Raw genomic sequence first — 17,833 nt, 5'->3', positions numbered from 1 at the left:
AATATCAAAAGTTAAAAGGGGTAACTTTATTTTGAGATGAATATGTTTGGGGGCTATCGCCCCAACGCCCCTACTTTACCCCACACCCCCAATTTACTGCGCATGCGCATTGTAAACTTCGGGGAACCACTACCCTTTATACTTTTCTAAGGGTAGTAACTGTTGTTATTTCTTCATTGTAAAAAAATCCCTCCTCAAAAAATTTCCGACCTACATACCCTTTTTTTTTTTGGCATGTTACCGGAAACACTTTTTTTTATAAATGATACCTAGTGGAAATTTTAATTTAGATAGATCTTATAAAATGGTGTGCATTGAATCTCATTTTTTATTTTTCGAGTCTGTTGCGACAACTGATTACATGAATCTAATTGACAAATAATACTGGAGAGATATAATTAATCTCAATTCTTATGAAAGAAGTTTACTGAGTTTTGTTCTTATCTTTTCCAGATGATCCACTGTGCCCAGTCAAATCTTTCATGAAATACAAATAACACCTGAACCCTAAATGTAACAGAAATGTAACAGACTGTTCCAGCGCCCGAATAAAGGAGAGAGCCCTGTAAATTGGTACAGTAACGCGCCGCTTGGCCACAATGCCATTGGTGACATGATGCCGGGTCGTCACATTACAAGTGTAACTGGTCATAAAGCTGAATCTACTTTGAAGACATACACTGGCTACACTACACCAAACATCAAAAGGAAAATGTCGAACACTATATCGGAAAGTTTAAGAAAAAAAAGCTTGAAACCAGGGATGAAAACAAAGAAAATGAAATCACTCCTTTGAACACTGAACTGGTTCCTCTTTCATATTCACAGTTTGATAACTTAGTAACTGATCTCAACACTGATGACACCGATCTGGATGAAATTCTGGAGCCGTGGACACCAGTCTATAAAGAAATGTAGACAGTACATACAATTCTACTCGTCAACAGTTTCTGTATTCTGCCGGACCATGTAACTTTCCAATGCCCTGTATTCCATGGTTGTTCAAATATTAACATCAATTTCAATGTGAAAACCTAACTCAGGGTACCAAATTGTAAAAAATTCTAAAGACCGTGGACACCAGTCTGTATAGAAATGTAGAAAAAGTAACTTTAAACTATATAAATCTGCCTGGAAAGTGTTGAAATGGACTTTCCATGTGAAAAAGTAACTTTAAAATACCTTTATTTTAAAAGTTGACATTCAAATCTGCTGGGAAAGTGTTGTTTCAGTTTCATATTATATCTACGTACATGATCAGAAAAACATGTTTATTAAAATTCATGTTTCTTGAACTTATTCATTTTTATTCCTTATTTCTTTATTAAAGATACAATTATAATAACAAAACTGACTATGCATTTATTCATGTAATAAAACATTCTATTATTTACTATTCATAGGTTGATATCAGGATTTATCAACCCTCAAAAAGTTAACTTTTTTCGGGTTGATAAATCCTGATATCTACCTATGAAAAAGTCGATAATTGTATAAAAGTAATGAAATTGATCATCATATAAACGGAAAGTAATTATCAAATAAATTCAACCGACATCCGCTTGTTAAGTTGAAAGTTTGTTCCAACTTGTTTGAATATTAAAGCATGCATGGAATGTTACTGACTTACATTCTTTCATTACTAAATACGACATTGATCTTTAACCTTTACCTTGGTAAATTTCTACAATTAACTTGTCCATCATTCAACTTGGACAGTACCATTAATTTAAGTACAATTTTGATCTTTAAACTAGTTAAAGAGCAGACACGAAACAGACCCTGTTAACCTTCAAAAATGATATTGATCTTTGATATTCAGATGAGTTACACATGACATATCATCTAATTTTGGGGTATATTTGCACCAGAGTATTAAAATTCTTTGATAAATGACATTATAACGGAGGGGACACAAAACAGACTTGTCTTGTTACGGTGAATGTTTGTCCCAAGTTATCTGAATATCAATCAGTGCATGACAACTGATATTGACTGGACTATCAAACTTACCTATAATAATTGACCTCTATGTGTTACATTGACCTTTGAACTACGGGTCTGGCTGTGGTTTCGTTATAAAAATAAATATTCCAATTCCCATTAAAATGCCTTCATGGATGGTTGAGTTATTGACCAGAAACATACCAGATACTGATTTTTTATGACTATAAATATTAAAATACCTCAATGGATGGTCAAGTTATGGAGCGAACAGGATATAACATTGTTAACTTTGACCCATAAATGTGTCGATTAGCTCGATAGGGAGAGCGCAGATCTACAGATCGCGGGGTCGTGAATTTTATCCCCGGACCGGACGTATGTTATCCGTGACGATTTGATAATAGACATTGTGTCTGATATCATTCGTCCTCCACCTCTGATTCATGTTGGGAAGTTGGCAGTTACTTGCTTTGTACTGGTACAGAATCCAGGAACACTGTTTAGGTTAACTTCCATACCTTATGTTTTTATTTCGATGTAAATGAGATGTTGAACCAAAATTTGTAGTCCTGTATGGCGCCATATAACCTAAACTGTGTTGGTGCGCCGTTAAACCCAAATAAATAAATATGCTTAGGTTAACTGCCCGCCATTACATAACTGTTGAAAAACGGCGTTAAACCCAAAACAAACAAAAAAACGTTAAACCCAAAACAAACGAACACAATTTGTTAATTTATTTATTTATTTGGGTTTTACGGCGTACCGAAATAAAAACATGAGGTATGGAATCAAAATTTGCATACCTGTTGGAATCACAGAGTTACAGCAAAAGTGTTAAGACCCTATTAGTCGCCTCTTACGACCATGCAAGGGTAAGGCAGTGGTTCCAATTCTTTTCATACACAGATCGTCCCAGAACCACATGGAGCCAAAAAAATAACCTTAACCTTAACAATAGTGACCTAGGTTTTGCAAATGACACGTCTTTTTGCTTTGGGAAACATTTGTGTCAAGTAACTCACGTGATAAATGGCACGGTTTTAGACAAAACACGAAAGTGCGAACGAATAGCCTGATGAAATAACGGACGGACGGAACAGCACAATCCTATGGTCTTCGAAACCAATCTTATGGACCGGTAGAAGACGAATACAATATTGATGGCAAACAGTAAAACCACAGAAGCTCACAAACTCATACCTTTCCAGCTGCCTCTAACTCTTTATTATCCTTCTTCTGAGTGCCCATAACAATTCGTATTTGTAGCGCACCTATAAGATGTATTGATAATTACTAAGTATATCAGAAGGTAAAACATATTGGCTGCATAACATAGTACATGATCCTTTTTTGAATATAAAATATGTTGCAAAAATTAGTAACAAGACTCACTTTATAACAAATTAGAAATGAATTCAGTTTTAGTACTGTCTCTTAAACAATAGACCTATTACAACGAAAATAACATCACATATATCGTAGAAAATATAAACCTGCTATTGCCATTAGAGGAACTCCGGCTAACACAACAAAAGCCAATTTCCAGCCGTAGATAAAAGCTATGGTCAAGGCTGCAGCTAGACCAAACGCTGACTGTACTAGTGTTGCTAAACGAAAACCGGTCGCCTGAATAAATAAATGTAAACATAGCAGATCTATTTGCTGAATCAAATAAATCGAATGAATATATATTGATGTTGCTTTTTTATTATTAAATCTAAAATTATCGTCCTTTCCATTGTCATAGGATTCAATGATAAAGAGACGTACTGACTCGCAGGTGGAGCAAAGAACGTGTCGACTCCAACATTGACGCTATGCTATTTTGACGTTATAATAAGGCGACGTCGTACACAACTTAATTTATACTGTGAAAATGATCCCTGCAAATGCTTGGATTTTTCTAGAATGAATTATATACATGTTGGATTAAGTTGCATTTTAGGTTTGGTCAATATGAGGATTTATTGACCTGAAAAAGTGATATCGACCTCTCTTTAAGGCAATCATTGTATTGTTTCGTCTGAATTCTTATCGCCCCTATTGTTGCAGCGTTTTACGCACACCCACCGAACTCAATTACAAGGTATATTTAGAAATGTAAACAACTTAAAACATTGGTGTTTGCCACATGCATGCAAATTACGCTAAATAGCAGAACAGAACAGAACAGAACAGAACATACATTTTATTTTGACTTGTACATAGTACAACATCATATACATATATATAATATACAATTAAACATGGTATCACGTGTGAAAGTGTAAGTTAACATGGATTTGAGGATGAATAATACAACCGACATCATAAAAGGTATCTTAACACTGATTCTAATCAATTGTAGCCTGTACCCAAATATATATGACAGGTTAATCGTATACATTTGAGAGTACAAAGCAAAGTATATTGCCCAAAGGTTATATAAATCATGAATAACAATACTGGTCAAAATGCAAAATTGACAAATGAATTGAGAAAAGTGTATGTTAAACGAACCGTAGGCACCGCCATATGCCGAGGTGTCAAGCCGCCAGGAGAGGGTCACATTTAGACCATCCTCATGGCAACACACCCTGTGGTGCCCAGTGAGCATCACATGAGTGCCCCCTACCCCACGGCGGTGTCCACCATAGGTGTAGGTTCCCCTTGGTTGACGAATCGGCAAAGGCTTTACCGTAACATCTGTGATATAAATGGAACTTCATATTATATTAGGCACAAAGCTAAAATTAACCATTAGCATTAATAATAGTATTTCTTATTTCAATGGATTCTTTAATATATTTAGCTAAATTGTTTAATACATTCCTTTTATTTGTAGTAATCAATTCAATAAATTTCATCATTGATGGTCTATTGTAGTAATATTTCTTAAGATATTTCTTTCTTATATCATTATAACACTGGCATATTAAGATGAAATGATATTCGTCTTCAATATCTAATGTTCTACAACATACACAGTATCTTTCGTTGCGTGGTATTCTGTTTTGGCCATATCTACCGGTTTGGATTCTAAGAGCGTGTGCGGATACTCTGATTCTTGTAGTATTGAATCTAAGACTTTTAGGCATTACATCGAGATACTATTCATATGCTATCGTCTTTTTACAATGTTTATACAAATCTAAGACTAAACTATTTTCTACAGAACCGTGCCACACCTGTATATAATTATCTATAACTCTACGTTTAAACATTTCTGGAAATAGTTTAGAGTCTATTCTATTCCAGTTAGTAAAATATTCTGTTAGACCATACATATCTAACATATTCTTAACATTCGTCACCCAATAATAGCGATGACACATATTTATAGAACTTCAAAAAATTAAATGCTGGACTTAGAGTTATAAAATATACTATTACTTCTATGACTTATGTACCAATTAGATATATGAGCTGTGAGACTGAAGCCGAACTACTTTCAATTTGCCTAGTATCATGTTTAGTCTACGGAAAACAGTCCGAATTTAGCACAGTTTTAATGTCAACTGCTAATGTAATGAGGAAACAGCGGAAATATTGAAATTTTACGCTAGTACACACAAATATATAGTTTACAAAGATATTGTTCTTACATTTTTCACGAGTGAGGCATCTGTTGCCAGCCGAGTGGTGAGGGCTCCAGTGGTGTGTTTAGGGTCATCGAAATATGACATGTCCTGGCGCATGAACGATAGGAATGTCCTCAAACGCAAACGGAATGTTAATCTCGCGCCGGATTGACCGAAGCACATAGACTGAAACTGAATAAATGGTTTTACAGAAAACGGGTACATTCTGATTTAGAATTTCCGTTTTTGTTCAAAGGGCATTTTTACTACTATACTAGGAATGTCAATTTAGAGTAGAAAGAACAATTAAATGTCTCATACCTGCAGGGCATTTGTTGCAAACTGAACACCACCGAGTACAAGGAACATCATACTCCAGAATAAACTATTCTCACCATTGTTCATAAATACCTGAAAATAATCAAAGATGAAAATATCCGATCTAGTTAAAATCCTCAAAATATGATGACAATCGAACATATATTTTTCTTAAAGGTCCATTACTAAGGGAAAGTGAGTTGGCAATTTTTTTCATAGCCAGTGCATAAACTTCTGCAAGGCATTTAATAATGAAGATTGGCAGGTCAAAATTTACAGAAGGTCTTTGGAACTCAAAGAAATGTATGTGTATTATATTGAAATTTCAATGAATCGACAGAATGACCCCCCAGGTCTTTTTAACTTTCTTCATACTTCATAGAAAAATAATTGTACATATACTGCGATTTATTTCGAATTTCTACATACCAACTTTCATTTTCCAATAAAATGAAATAGTTTCTGTGCTTTTTAAAAGAAATTAAAATGTTCACTTTCCTTAGTATTGGACCTTTAAGCATGATTGTTTTGTTTTAGTTCTGTTTACACCACACCGACACAACTTAGGTCTTATGACATTTTTTTCAGTTTCTGATGATGGCGTTAGATCCCAGGTACCACGGCGAGAATTATTTATATCACGGGCAGGCACCGGAGTAGAACCACCGACCTTCATAAACCAGCTTGATGGCTTCCTCGCATGAAGAACTACATCCCAAACGAGCTTCTAAACCGACATCGATAAGGGGCAAGTTTTTTTTTTTTTGAGTCAGCGACCTTAAACACTTAGTCGCAAAGGCCCCTAAATATAATAAATTTTGTGTCAAGTCGAACTGCAATGTAGATTGTTTCAATGTTCATCTTACCTGTCAATACGCTGAAAGCTGTATAGGATTACACAGTCAAATAGAAAAAGTGGACACTCTACAGGTCGCCCAATACGAAAAAATGAAAATGTTGCATGCTCGACTTGATTGAGCCTGTTCATGAATGCATGCTACCGTCCACGCCCTCTAGCGAGCAGGGTCGAGCAGAACTCAACATGTACACATGTTTCAAGTATAAAAAGACAATTTAGAGCTATTGGTAGATGTGTTCATATGGCGGTGCACTTAGCCACTTAGAATGGTTAGTAAAGGACTTGCATAAAATGAATACAAGTTAAAAATGTACTGTTCTCGGAAGTTCTTTCACCATTCAAAATATTAATTCGTATAGCATTCAGTTAATTGAAAGATAGACTGAGCACTGTAAACATCAATTTAGAAATTGAACTCAACATATTACCATTAAGTGATTTACAGATTAAAGTCGCTTAGTATGGTAAAGTGTTCAGACATATTACAGACAGTGAGAAACTGTTTCCGAAAGTTTGTTCACCAATCATAATCCTATTAGTAATGAAGAAAAATCTGTTTTTACATGAGTACGTATGAATAGTAACAATTTTGTGCTGAAAATGCTCTTGTTATCGTATTGCCTCATGCATTTTCACATTATCACAACTGGCCCTGAGCCCATTATCGATAATGGTCCTGATGTTAGCGCTGGAAATTAACGTCCATTAATGCATTGAACGCCGGGTAGTATATCTTACCATCCTAGCTATCATTTATATAGTTATATAGATTGAAAGTGTTACATGTGATGTACTGCACTCTCACAAATTTACTGGTATTTATTTAGTATTATAGGTATTACCATTTTTTCGTATACATGCATGTATATATTGTTGTATATGGAGATCAGCTGTATATGCTTAATTCAAAATAAAATGTATATTGTGTTCTGTTAACAGAAATGACGTCATGACGTTTAAATGGAGGTAAAACAGCGAATACTTTAGATTTAGGTTTATTTTCTTTTATCACATGTTGGACGTCGCGAGAGTGTAATAAAGCCATTAAATAAAAATGATAATACACTAGTGTAATAAAGCTTTGACGTCGACGTCGTTTATAGTTTAGGAAACGTTGGTCAAATTGACTTGTTTATATAGTAAAAGAAAGTAGATTTTTTGGTGTTTTGACGGGAAAGGCTAATATATGATAAAAAGAATATAACATTTATGACTTTCCACATTGAAATTATTAAACGAGTTGAATAAAATTGATAAAATGCTCGGCAGAGCCTCGCATTTTATTATTTTATTCAACTCGTTTAATAAATACAACATGAAAAGACACTCATGTAATATCCTCTATGAGCGTAACGTCGTGTATTCTTCGTGAAATAACTAATTTTCAATCCCAAAATGTATTGCAACATAATACCACTATAAAGGCATATGATCCTGTACAAACAGTATATAATGGAAATAAAATAGAAGCTGATAATCATATTATGCCAGTAGATGCTTTTACCCATAAAGATGGCACACTAAACTGTTTTAACTATATTATATGTAAACATGACTTGTAATAAACAGGTAAATACACGGGCATAACATATAGGTTAATAAATTTGCGATCGGTGCCTTTGAGTGATAATGGCCACGGAAGAAGAAAATAGCCCTAGGGCTATTATCACCTTGCCAAGGCCATTATCATTCAAAGGCACCGATCTCAAATTTATTAACCTATACGTTATGCACTAGCAGAAAGTCTATTATCCAAGTCAATTACGTATTATATAAAACCTAGACAAAATGATTTAGCAAGATCTAACAGATAACCTTACTTTGATCATTTCACTGAAGAAGATAGCGAACGCTGGCATTGTACAACCGTTCACAGCAGCTGAAATGCACCCTATCACTATAAACGGCCACTCGGGTTTATTTTCTCGTAGCATCGGACAAAACTTCGCTACTGGGGCTGTCTCCACCTGTTTATGGAATGCATTGATATAAAATATGTTGCATGTATTTGCAAGGAGAAATACTGCTGAAAACCAACATCACTGGGACATGAAATAGAGAACAAAAATCTGTTTTGTAGGAAAAAATGACAAAATTACAAATTACTTGGCTGTTCTAAGGTATTTTGATTTAAGTAATGTATTATTGATAAAGATGTTTCAAAACAGTAAAAGAAGTTTTCTGTTTAGAAAACATATACTTTTTAGTAGTTATACCAACAAGAACATATTGTTTTCATTAATACGTAAATCTGCTTCCGGAATAAAAGAGGATCTTCTCGTCTGTCCCTCTTTTTTGCCGCTATATGGAGTTTTTGCCGGTGAAAATCTCAGCAAACCGCAGCACAGAAAATCAAAATTTGTTCGTACGTACGAATAAAATTCCAAATTAAATTTACAAATTCTTGTTCATTTCTCACATTTTTAAATGCAATTTGTAATTTTGTTCGTACGTACGAACAAATCCTGGCTGTTCGTACGTACGAACAATAATCCATATTCCGTATTATTTTTCAGTTCTGACATTCTGTTCGAACAGCCCAGATTTGTTCGTACGTACGAACAAAATGCCAAATTGCTTAAAACATTCTTTTTCATTTCTCACAATCATTGTTCGTATGAACACACAGCCTGGATTTGTTCGTACGTACGAACAAATGAGATTTGAAAAGCAATTTGGAATTTTGTTCGTACGTATGAACAAATCAAGGGACTGTGTGCAAGAGATTAATTTTCAGTTCTGACATTTCCATATCAGTCTGAGTTGTTCGTACGTAAGAAAAAATGTGACAACCGAAAAAGAATTTATAAATGCAATTTGGAATTTTGTTCGTACGTACAAACAAATCCTGGCTATTCGTACGTACGAACAATAATCCATATTCCGTATTATTTTTCAGTTCTGACATTCTGTTCGAACAGCCCAGATTTGTTCGTACGTACGAACAAATGAGGGAACTGAATAAATATCTAAAAAATTCAATTTGGAATTTTGTTCGACGTGCGTACGAACAAATCCAGGGACTGTTTGCAAGAGATTAATTTTCAGTTCTGACATTTTGTTCGTACATACGAACAAATCTGTGGACTGTTTGCATTTCAAAAAATGTTCAAGACATCCAAAGAATTTCCATATCAGTCTGAGTTGTTCGTACCTACGAACAAATGTGAGAACTGAAAAATAATTTGTAAATGCAATTTGGAATTTTGTTAGTACGTACGAACAAATCCATGGACTGTATGCAAGAGGTTAATTTTCAGTTCTGACATTTTGTTCGTTCGTACATACAAATCTGTGGACTGTATGCATTTGAAAAATGTCCAAGACATCCAAAGAATTTCCATATCAGTCTGAGCTGTTCGTACGTACGAACAAATGTGAGAACTGAAAATAATTTGTAAATGCAATTTGGAATTTTGTTCGTACGTACGAACAAATCCAGGGAATGTATGCAAGAAATTAATTTTCACTAAAAGGATGGAAATTTTATATAGTAAGCACTATGCTGTTTAATATACATTAGTTTAGTGCATTTTTTAAAATAGCAATCTTCCAAAATGTCACAATTTGAATTTTGCTCTTTTACAATAAAGGAAACAGATATCTGAGAAAAAACAACATCATACGTTCTTGTAGATCTAGATCAGTATTTACAAATTTAGATACACACGTACCTCTTCTTCTCCCTTCTTATCATCCTCGGCCAATCCCAACTTTGAAACTTGTTTAGAAAATTTTCTGGAGATTGATTTTTTTATTTGTTTGTTTTCTGATATAGTCCTCTTTCTCGGAATGCCATTTGGAACTAGGTCTCCATTTTCTAAAAACATGCGTGACGTCAGGTAAAATAAAACGTTTGAAAATAAACGTTTACGTCTGGCGTGTATCTACGCCGTGACCATTTCATGAACACAAACATTATTGTCAGATAATAACAGAAGATCATAATTTGAAGATTCCAGACAAATATTCACGGTTCAGAGGTTGCTTGCTCTACAACAAGAGTATTCAGTTTCAAAATTAAGATTCCAATCCGTTCTAGCAATTTTTGAATTCTGTAATAAACAGGCAAGTCAATAAAAGATGCAAATCCAGGAATAATATTTAACTCACTAGACCTTTCTGCTAAACATTCATCGTTAACCGTGTCATCTTAGTTTATACTGATTTATCCTAGCTCGACTGCGATGAAAGCTTCAAGCTTTTCTTTAACCACTCTCGAGTCCGCCTTCTTAAAAAAATCTGTCATATACTGGTGTCATCTGAGAGGGCGTGGTCGTGACTCCAGTGGGACTCGAACCCAGGACACCTGAGTTGAGCGGGCGACATCTTAACCACCAGACCAACGCTAAGTTCTAAAACAAATGACAGGTAAGACGTCATTTCTGACGTAACAAAATACTTACCTTCGTCATCTTCTTCAACCTCTTCATCTTCCTCAGTCAACATCTGTACAGTGACCAGCTGATGGTAAGCTCCTTGTTTTGCCATTAAATCAGAGTGTCTTCCTGACTCAACTATTACACCATCTTGTACTACATCAATAACATCTGCATTCTGAATGGTCGACAACCTATGAGCAATCACTATCGTTGTTCTTCCCTGTCTTGCCTAGAAAAAAAAACAATTGAAATTACTATCACGCACTCCTTACATAGTTCATGTGAATGTTGTACATATGCCTTTCTGTGTGTATTCTGAACTTACTTTCAAAAGTAATAACATTTTTTGAATAGATTATACTGATTGCATAACATACAATACTACATTTGTATGATTATAATCGCGACAGTTTTATTTTCGCTAATATTGGCGAATAATTCTAGTCGCAAGTTCAAAGTTATTCGTGTATATTAACCTGCATTATGTACTGACTAGTCGCGAAATCAAAATCATTCGTAATGATTTATATAAATCTTCATTATGTCCTGAAACCTATATACAATCTCGAGTCGCGATTTCTTAACACAGCAAATCAGACTACAAAAAGTAACCACATTCGGCATGTCCTTTCTTACTTATAGCTTCACGTTTAACTGTTATTTTAATATGCAGTGAGTATCTTTTTCAAAATACTGAAAAGAATGTATTTTAATCAAGTCATTCCTTACAATAAATTGTGTGAGCAAAATCTTTTTATTTTTGGCAAATTACAATTCGTAATATAATGATGATTTAATGTAGATTTGCATATTGTTCAGCAAGTAAAATGCGCATGCGCATTTAAATCAAAACATCCGGTAAAACAACGGAGCATTCAAACGCGTTGTAAATTCGTCTATATAGAGAAATGAATAAGGATATTTGTTTGCTTCGGTTTAAGAATAAAATGTATTTCAGCCAGTGAACGCTTGATGAAATATTTTCACGAGAGGGATAGTGCACAAGATAAGCTGTCATAGATCCATATGGTGTTCACGATCACTACATTTAAAAGAAACATATTCATTTTACTCCATTCTTTAAATGCGTTTTACCGAATTTATAGTTTCTTTGAAAATCACACCTTATATTTTTTCACTACTCAAATAATTCACTAAAAAGCATTTCGTAAAATAGAGGCTTGTTTTGCCTCTAGACACAATATGTGCAAAAAACTCAAACCATACTCTAAAGTCTAAAGCTTCAAGATGGCGGTCATACGAGATATTCTTTAAATAAACTGCCATTTACTTCATAAGACTGTTTTGACGCTCGGGCAAAATTTAGAAATTTATCAAATGCAAGTTTTAATGTACATGTAGTAGTGATTTCTGAAGCATGTTATTTTTTCTTTTGACCTATACCTTATCTAGGGCGTCCTGCACGGCTCTTTCACTTTGAGTGTCAAGCGCCGATGTCGCCTCATCCAACAGCAAAATCTTCGGGTCTCTAATAAGGGCTCTGGCTATTGCTACCCTTTGTTTCTGCCCACCTGATAACTGAGCCCCTCTTTCACCAACAAGTGTGTCATACCCCTTTAGCAAAAAAGAGTGTAATTAATAGAAAAACTACTTGACTGTTATTGCAATTATCTATAATTAATTTGTTAAAACCTTATTAAATTCTTTCTTAACTTCGTAAAACATTCCTAATGTTAAAACCATTTCATGTCGGCATATTCAATGTCATTAGACGACTGGAAATTTTCTTAGGGATGGTACTCTTAGATAAATTTTAATTTCCCACAGGATATGCTTACATAAAAAAGTCCGTGTCTTGTTGCCTACAGAAATCAAATCAGCTATAATTAATAACTTAATCGCTACTTTAACGATTGCCAAGGGTGCGTAAATGACCTGCGAGATACAAAATCAACATATTACCTGAGGTAGTTCCGTAATAAAATCATGGCAGTTAGATTCCTTTGCAGCTTGAACCATTTCTTCATGTCTGGCATCAGGTCGACCAAGCAAGATATTTTCTTTGATGGATATTCCGAAAAGTATTGGTTCTTGTGAGACGACGCCGATTTTATTTCTGAGGTTTTTCAAGTTCAAGCCCCGGATGTCTCTACCATCAAGAGAAATCTGTGAAAAGAAACAAACTATCTAAATGTCATTGATATAAAACAAACGTATGATTTCCATCGTTCTTGGTACACGAGAAAAATAAGACCCTCCAACCAAAGACAAAGGCCATGTCGAATTCATTTCACTATTATAAAACCTCTTTGTCAATTATATTTCCTTTCCATTTTACAAAAATACTCATATTAAAGTGTATCTGTATTTGGAGACTAGTCTGTCAACAAAGACCGCCATTTGCATTTCCAAAATGGTTGCCATAGGCAATAGGAGCCATCAATGTTTAAATCGACGAGCATTACGCTTTGAATACATAGTATGGCTGTAAAACGTACACTTCCTCTATCAGGATCATAAAATCTTTGTACAAGATTAACTGCTGTAGATTTTCCACACCCGCTAGGTCCAACCAGCGCTACTGTCTGCCCGGGTCTCACGGTCATGTCGAAACCTTTCAATACCTGAAAAGAATAATTATTACTGACTTTAACAGATGTTTTAATGCGTTTATTTTGTTTATTTCGCCCCCTTGGAGCAAAACGGAACCAAGTGCTGATAATTAAAGAAGGTTATGGTACCTTTTTGCTCCAAGGGGGCGACTTGTTTTTGTGTTCTGTTTTTTTTTTCTAGTTGGGTTAAACATCATAGAGACAAAATTATACAGCTTTACATAGTGGAAGAAGACCCCAGATGCCCTTCCTGGAATTATTCCGTCATTAGCGGACACCTGGGTAAAACCATCAACCTTAGGTAGGTCAGCTGGAACCAACATTGATGCGGGGTAAGTGATTTAAAGTCAGCGACTTAACCACTCGGCCACGGAAGTGCCTGTTTTATTTCGTAATTTCTTATTCAAATAACATTATATAAACACAGATATACTAGAACCATTCTAGCTACATTCCGTTTCGTCTTTATATATATTTGATTTTTCAAGAACCTAGTGACAATGTTAACAATTAACTGTTTACAAAATAGTAGAAAACATTTTTGTCTGTTTTGAGCGGGCACCTGGGTAAAACAACCGACCTTCCGTAAGCCAGCTGGATAGCTTCCTCACATGTAGATTTCAACGCCAGTAGTGAGGCTCGAATTAACATTGGTGAAAGGCAAGTGATTCGAAGTCAGCGACCTTAACCACTCGGCCTTGGAGGCCCCTAGAATAAAACATTGTCTTTCTTCATAAATAATGTAATTACCATAACAAAGTATATTACTGAAGTTATTTTCTTACCGGCACTTCTTTTCTAGTCGGATAAGTAAACTCGACATCTTTGAATTCTATATTGCCATGTATATCCGACAGGATCTCTCCATCACGCGAGCTAGCGTCAATTTCTGGGTCCTGTGAAAAAAACAACATTTTTTATACATTGTCAATCATGCCGACCAAATGTCTAAACATGAAAAATAATGTTGGAAATAATAACTATTTTTTTTTATCATGTCAATAAACTACTACAACATGGAAATTATGTCAGATAATTTCAATACTGGAAATAACGTCAATCAGACGTGTCAACATCAAAACTCACATTCAGTCCTGTTTATCATATGATTTGGACGATGTCCTTTTCGGGCCACATTAAATTGCGCTAGTAAAACAACTCATTTTGTTGCAAAAATTAACAATTCATGTAAAGTTTTTAACGCGATAATAACCGTGCTAGAAACCTCGCGAGAATTGTTAAAATTCGCATGTAGTATTGTTTAATGAACAGGAAAAATACTAGCAAAATTTAAGGACTACCGATAATTATGGCGTTGGACATGCGAAATATTAAGTCAAGCGAAATTTTGTTAAACGGCGGGAAGTAACCGGTGTTACCAAGTTTTATTCAAGTTTATTTTCCACATCAGTGCATATAATATGCATGTGATGAAAACATTGATACACATATTGAACTAGTATTTATAAAGACAATGCTAAGTGTACAAAACATCAAAGCAGCATACTGTATATGTAAAAATAGAGCTATATATCATGTTACTGTTTCTACTAGCGGTATGACGGTATGTTTAGATCAGCCCTACCTGTGTTAATTGTCCTACCTGCATGGAAATTTTATCCTACGATTAAAAACACGAATAAATTTTAACTTAAATTTCGCATGTCCTTAAATTTCGCTAGTCTCTCAACTCTACATGCGAAATTTACACGATATGTATCGTTCAAAAGTTTCCGCAAAGATTGTTAAATTTCGCAACTACATGCATCTCTTGACCTTGAGAGAAGCGATAATTATCGCGTGTTACAAGCGAAATTTAATGTGTCCCGAAAAGGACACCGTATATAGAAATGTTTCAACATAAAAACGTTTGCAATTAAATACATTATATGTTTCACTAATGAATCTCACGTTAAAGTTAGGCTGTGAGCTATATAAATGAAATGTTTTATAAAGTCAATGTAAAATCATAACATGGATCGGACATTCTGTGATTTCACTGAAATATTGAAGACACAATCCGACATTCTCGGCGATTTCAAGGAAACGTTTCAAAATAAAAAAAAAAACTTACATTGTCAATAATGTCAATCATAACGGCGGCAGCTCTTTTTGCGCCGGCTATTGACGTTATATGAGGAGGGATGTTGCCGATGGAAAATGAACCAATCAGCACACAGAAAAACACCTGCAAGGGATATAAATGTCAGTGAAAAAATGGCTGCTTCTAGTGAAGAGAAATAGCGTTATTAGCACTTACCCTGCTAAATTTCTATTATGATCTTGTCCATCTCTTAGTTTGGACAGTACCATTAACTGTTCAATGTGGTGCTTACTAAAACGATACTGACTGAATGGCAAACTGTGTAGATCTTGATCAGACTGCACGAATGTGCAGGCTATACTGTTCGCAAAGGCAGAATCAATCGTGTCCAGCATAATAAGGGTTTATGGTATCATAGGGACATATTTCTCTCGCAAGAACGTTAGAAAAATAACAAATCCCTCGAAAAAGGTAAAGACAAAAAAACATGTGGTATAGTTGAAAAAAATACTGGAAAAAAAATCATGTAGATTTTCTTAGATTTATGAAACAATTATTTATCATTTATTAAATTTTAATTATTATTTTGATAAGTGTCTGTCTTTGCACCATAAAAGTTTACCGTTAAATGTCTTTGATTTTTAATGCATTACTCATGTCTTAGACAAGGCAAGTAATATTAAGAAGTATTTGTAGAGGTGTGTCTGCAAGTAAACAATATCAGATTTTTTAACGGGTAACAAGGTCCATGAAACAGTAAAATACAAGATAATGTAAATTATGATTTAAAACAATATAAGAACTAGTTTAATTCCTAATTATTTTCATAAAGTGTTTACTGAGAAACGCAGTGAAGTATTTGACATAGATTTAGCGGCATTTCTCATTAATAAAATACATCTGAAATAGTAAAGAGTATTTTTTTCCTCTTGCAAATCAATCTAATCTTGCTATTAGTCACTAAAACGTTTACTTGCAAAACCTAGGGTGTTGATACTGCTCTATAAACTTTACTGCTCCCTAGTCTTTATTTTATTTTTGTTCAAATCAAAGGCGACACAAATGTTGACTATTGAAAGTGAAGGAAGACTCAAGGTACCAAAATGGGCATTATTTTAGGCAACTAGGTAGAGACACATACCTTCCGTAAGCTATCGGTGAAGCTTCCTCCTGTCAAAAAAGTGCTATGCACCACGCGAGGCCTTGAGACCCCAGATATATAAAGGTATGGTGTGTATTTTATATGGGGGCAAATATGTGTATCTGGCGCTGGATCCCTCCACCCCCGCCCCCGGCATTCATTACTTAGAGTTAAATATCAAGTAGTACGAACTCAGAAAACTCTATTTTCTATATGTATCTTCACTAGAAACGCCCGTTTTAAATAAAAATATTTGACATAAGCTTTTACCGTTAGAACTTTTCCTCCTGTCATGTCACCGGATTTTACTTGCTCTGTACCATACCTAGATTGAACAGATATGTAGTGGAATGTTTAAATGTAGTTACACGAAAATAGGTTCATGGGTGTTTAAAATTCTATCCAATTACAATTTAATATGAATGACAAGTAATTGTTTTTGCAGTTTTGTTGCCGAAACATTCAGTACGCCAAATATTAATCGTAACGTTCTCTGCAAATCATTCCTTATTTAGCAAAGTCAAGTTTCACTTGTCTAGTTTTAATTTATAAAATAGTTCTGTATTATATTTGTATGTACACGTCCGTTGTATCATGTCTGTACTCTGTGATCTGTTGTTTCGTATTGTACTCCGTGTTTGTTTTATCGTGAGCAGTCATGTGTCTACCCGTGCATATAAACTTGTTTTGTAAGAGAGAATATGTTTTGACTGGTCAGATATGAAACAACCTTTTAGCGCAGACTTACGTTTTTCTATACATCATTCTAGAGATTCAGCTAATAGTGAACACTAACATGTTCCTTCTCGCTATTTAAGGGGACGCATATTGCTACATTCACAGTTCATACAGCAATGCGGAAGGGGTGCATATTCAAGAAATCCATGGTGGGAAAATAAAAAACATATTCCTAAACTGATATAATACTGATGGACACCTGTAATATTCAGTATTTTGTGGATAAGGATGTGGTACTATGAATGTAATAGGAAAACAGAGGTGTTTG

At 34.7% G+C, this 17,833-nt stretch overlaps 1 pseudogene; it reads right to left on the bottom strand.

Annotated features, from left to right (window-relative positions):
• The window catches only part of LOC128550753 (ATP-dependent translocase ABCB1-like), a 47,066-nt pseudogene that overhangs the window by 14,013 nt on the left and 15,220 nt on the right, over positions 1–17,833 (bottom strand).

This window comes from Mercenaria mercenaria, chromosome 18 (genome assembly GCF_021730395.1).
Source record: "Mercenaria mercenaria strain notata chromosome 18, MADL_Memer_1, whole genome shotgun sequence".
NCBI lineage: Eukaryota > Metazoa > Mollusca > Bivalvia > Venerida > Veneridae > Mercenaria > Mercenaria mercenaria.
Note: the sequence above shows the minus strand (reverse complement) of the source record. Positions and strands in the feature narration are given on the sequence as shown.